The sequence below is a fragment of the Danio aesculapii genome, chromosome 4, assembly GCF_903798145.1.
Source record: "Danio aesculapii chromosome 4, fDanAes4.1, whole genome shotgun sequence".
In the NCBI taxonomy this organism is placed as follows: domain Eukaryota; kingdom Metazoa; phylum Chordata; class Actinopteri; order Cypriniformes; family Danionidae; genus Danio; species Danio aesculapii.
This window is the reverse complement of record NC_079438.1, coordinates 3,490,961-3,495,960: the sequence shown is the minus strand read 5'-3', so window position 1 is coordinate 3,495,960 and position 5,000 is coordinate 3,490,961. Positions and strand designations below refer to the sequence as shown.

Below are 5,000 nucleotides of genomic sequence, written 5' to 3'. Positions count from 1 at the left end.
AGCGGAGGAAAGTATTTTCTATCAATAGAAAATAAGGATGTAATGAACGCTCTGCCAAACGTCTGTCATAAAACTGCTCCATTTAAACACAAGTCATTATTATAGGGGTGATGTCTTGAGCATCTGATTTTACCTCAGTGCTTGTGTGCTTTCATTTTCTCCATCTCACTCACAGTGAGTTCAGACTATTTTAATAAGTAATACTGGCCTCAGATCAGTGTATCCTGCTTCAGACTAACTGAATTATCAGGCTTTGCTGAAAGGATGCTTATTTTACCATCAATGAGGGACACTAGTGTAGCCTACTAAAGCTAATGTACGTCTCTTAATATTAAAGAGGAAACATAAGCTTGACAACATCAGATTCTGTCAATAGCGATGTTTCCATCCACCTATTATGCACATTTTGGATATGCACATAAAAATCCGGTTGATTGAAACGCCACGATGCGCATACATTTTGAAAACTTATGCTCATAACGGAGTAGGATAAACTTTAAATTGGATAAGAAAAGATGCGCATAAACTGCGATGGAAACACTTTTACCGCACAAATTTCAGTATGCGCATTAAAAAAGGTGATGTGATTCTGTTATAAGAGATCATGTGATGATGAAAATGTGTGTGAATAGACAAACCAATAGGCTGAGCACACTGCAGAACATCTGAACTGTTGTTTTGCTCATTCTAAAACGCCGTACTGTTTCAGTATTTGTGTTATTGTGATGTTTTATAAACAAATTTCGGGAGGAGCACCTGCAGAAGTTTCAGTATCAAATACGTCATTGACAATTATTCTATTATCCAATCAGTTCTTGACCAGACCCCTATATATACCAAAGCTGTCTTACCTGCAGCATCTTACGACTTAGCATCCAAACTTCGACGCAGAATAATGTCTGAGATTAATCTCTTCGCAGAGGACGACGCCTTCCTTGCCGAGGCTCCTCTGAGATCTCCCGCCGGTACCCAGAGCTCCGTAGCCCCGCAGAGTGCATCAGCTCAGCCCGCGGCTCCACCTCGAGGCCGCCGTTCAGCCAGAATCACGGCTGTCCGATCACGACGGGGCTCACCATTTCCATCTCCCAGAAGGCAATCCTCTCCAGCCTCATCATTTGCCTCAGCCATGTCTACTGTCCCAGCCACAGGGATAAACACCGTCTCAGACCTCCGCCAAGCATTGGCCAGCGCAGGCGTCACCGTTCCGCGCCGAACCACCAAGGCGGACCTCCTGGCCATGTATAACGCCTTGCAATCCGGAGCACCACTTCCTTCCATCACTCCACCTTCCAAAGCCATGAAAAAATCCAGCCAGGTCCAAAAAACTCCATACCAGCGTCCGGATCCAAACCCGTCTTCCAGACCAGGACGCAGCAGAAGGCCTTCAGCAAGTCTGGGGAGAGCCCCAGGTCCAGATGACGTAGGATCTCAATCCCCGGAAGTTGGACTCCACGCTGGCTCTGGACTCGTTCCTTCGAGCCGCCAGTATAGCGTGAGCTTGCCTCCGCTAGCGGCACCAGAAGCTCATCCTCAACTACATCCTTGGCCCGCCGCCCCCCCTTCAAACTCAAGCGCAGGGTCGCTACAGGAAGCACAGGCCCAAATCCACATCCTGCCTCCCCATCCCTTCCAAGCTCCCGCGAGCAGTGCAAGCGCGAGGCCGCCTCAGCTCCCAGCTCAAAACCCAGCTCCTCTAATTCCTCCTCTTCTTCCCCAGGTTTTTTCAGGCCCAGACGCAAGTTCTAGCGTGAGGCCGCCTCTGCTGATGTCACTAACGTCGGCAGCCCCTCCTCTCTTCTCTTTTCCTCCCACCGGTGATCCTAGGGCTTGCAGCAGCGCGAGCATGCCTCCGCAAGCGGCCCTAGCTTACAACTTTCCTTCAGGCCCCGACGCAAGTTCCAGCGTGAGGCCGCCTCCGCTGACGTCACTAACGTCGGCAGCCCCTCCTCTTTTCTCTTTTCCTCCCACCGATCCTAGGGCCAGCAGTAGCGCGAGCATGCCTCCGCAAGCGGCTCTAGCCTCCAGCATCCCACAGCCACTTCTTCACACTAAGTCTTTTTCTCTGTCCACAGCCACGCCTCTACCTGTTCCACCCAACGCCCTCGCCCTGGATCCTCCACCCGTCTCCAACACCATCAGGAGCCAAATCCTGTCAGGTTCAGATGTAGATCTTTTTTCTCTCCTCTCACCCATTTCACCCACATCGGCAGACCGCCAGATAGATTGCGGCCAATTTTCAGTAACCTTAAAAAACACAGCTAACATTCAGTCACGTGTCTTATCATTCGCAGAATTTACAATAGCATTCTCACGATATACAGACGTCATTTGTTCTGTCTATCCCCACAGGAGGCGTGAGCTCAATGATTATCTCGCGATAGTCGCTGAGCTCGCGCTCTCATACGGAGGCTCTCATTTCTATACCTACCACCGCCTTTTCTCCGCTAAATGTGCCATTCGCATTTCACAATGGAACCAGACCCCATTCTGGGGAGCCATAGACACAGATCTTCATAATAAAGTCTTTCTCGGTTGCCACAGTATATCTTGCGCGGTCTGTCGATCCACCACCCACCACACAGAATCATGCCCATTCATAAATCCCATCCCTCCTCCCCTCCCCGACCCAGCCCAGCCCAGATCTACCAGTTACGTCCCTTCAAACCCAAATATTCCGATCCTTTATTCTGATCACCGCTCTTCTGGCCCAGCCTACGCCAGCCCGTGCACCGGCTTCAATAGCGGCAGGTGCTGGAGACAGAAATGTCGTTTTTTGCATGTTTGCAATTTCTGCGGCGGCGCTCACGCCCGCACAGTATGTCCAGTGAAAAAATCTGTAAATAAAAATGCTAGAAAGTACCTATCGACTCCTGTGAATGTTTCTCGCCTATAATCGGAATTGCTCCAACATCCCGATCCTAAATTCACCGAATTTCTATTAACGGGTCTGTCTTTAGGTTTTCATCCAGGTGTCATTAGCCTACCCACCTGTAGTTTTATTTGTCCAAATCTTCAGTCCGCTCTCGCCGAACCCGACGTCGTTGACCGTCTAATCAAAAAAGAAGTAGACGAAAATTTCATGATTGGTCCTTTCTCCGCACCTCCTTTCAGAGTTTATCGCGTCAGTCCTATTGGCGTTGCCACTAGGAAATTCTCCGATAAAAAATCGACCTTTCCTCCCCGCATAACTCTCCGTTTCCTAGTATCAACAGTCTCATCCCTCTCGAAGAGTACTCAATGATTTATCATGACATCGAACAAGCTATTTCATTAATTAAAATCGCGGGTCATGGCGCATGGATGGCTAAAGTCGACATAACATCCGCCTTTAAAGTCATTAAAGTCGCTAGCATTAATTCCCCTACTAAGACGCCTAACTTGGATCTCAGCATGTGACCAGTTTATTTTAACTGCAAATCACATTTCTGGGTCCAAAAACCAAATTGCTGACTCTCTCTCTCATTTTGCCTTCCAGAAATTCAGACATTTGGCACCAGAGGCGGATCAGTTTCCAATCCAAGTCCCTCCTTATTCAGAGCTGATATTCCCATAGATCATCCTTTAAAAAACCTGCTTGGAGCCTCTCTCGACTTTATCCTTCAGGCAGTGGCACCTAGATCCCTGCAGTCATATTTAACAGCATGGAAAAGCTTTAAAACATTCCATGCATGTTATAACATACCGTTTCCTGATTTTTCCCTACTTTCCATTTCATCTTACATATCCTACCTCACAATTATCAAAAAACTCCAGATCAATTCCATTAAAGGCTATTTGAGTGGAATTCAATTTTTCCACAAACTAATTTACGGCTCCCCTGCACCTCACATAGCTAATTCGCAAACAACTCTTCTCTTGAAAGGCATACAGAGAACCCACCCCACACGTCAAGACACCCGACAACCCATAACACTGAAAACACTCACTAAATGCATATCCACTCTTCGCAAAGGATACGAATCAATCCACACAGCACGTACTCTTGACGCCATGTTTATTTTAGCCTTCTTCAGATTTTTAAGGTGTTCAGAACTCACCATTACATCCGGGTTCAACCCAAACATTCATCCCACCATATCCGATCTAGTAACGCTGGATAACGAAGCCATTTCTTTTCTCATTAAACAAAGCAAAACTGATCAAGCAAAAAGAGGCCATTACATTTACATTTTCAACCTTCAATCACCTATCCATCCATACCAAACACTGCTAGCGTTTTCATATATCAGGAGATCACAAGCCACTTCCCTTTCAGACCCCCTTTTTACAGACGATAGCAATCGCCCAGTCACTCGTTTCTGGTTCTAGAAGCATCTTAAATGCGTCCTAATTAAGTCGGGCTTTCCAGCCGACAATTTCTCCAGCCATTCCTTCAGAATAGGCGCAGCCACCACTGCAGCACAAAATAGTCTATCGGAGCAGCAGATCCAAATACTCGGACGCTGGTCCTTACAGGCCTTTAAGTGCTACATTCGAGCCGACCGCTCTCACATTAGGAAAGCCCATCAAACCCTTATTCAAAAACCCCTCTAGGATAAAAAATTTCACATCCACTAGAGCCCATCCCACCACATCTCGCAACACATTCCTTCATTGACAAGACACTTCCTTTGAAATACACTTTGCATAATATATTTTAATAATGCTAATACAGCATCCGCATAACCGTTCCAACGGGAGATGCACACCTCATTATTATGCACCACTGCAAGCGCAGTGACTGCTCCTACGGGAGATGTACACTTTTATTATGCACCACCGCTAGCGCGGTGACCGCTCCTACGGGAGACGTACACCTTTATAATTATGCACCACCGCAAGTCCGGTGACAGCTCCCACGGGAGATGTACATCTTACTATGCACCACTGCAAGTGCAGTGACCGCTCCCACGGGAGACGTACATCTTATGCACCACTGCAAGTGCAGTGACCGCTCCCTCGGGAGACGTACACCTCATTATTATGCACCACTGCTAGTACAGTGACCGCTCCTATGGGAG

At 47.5% G+C, this 5,000-nt stretch overlaps 1 protein-coding gene across 1 annotated transcript in view; it reads left to right on the top strand.

The window, feature by feature from the left end:
• Positions 1-5,000, top strand: part of LOC130222010 (NLR family CARD domain-containing protein 3-like) — a 33,141-nt gene that overhangs the window by 23,143 nt on the left and 4,998 nt on the right. The gene's annotated exons all lie outside the window — the stretch shown is intronic.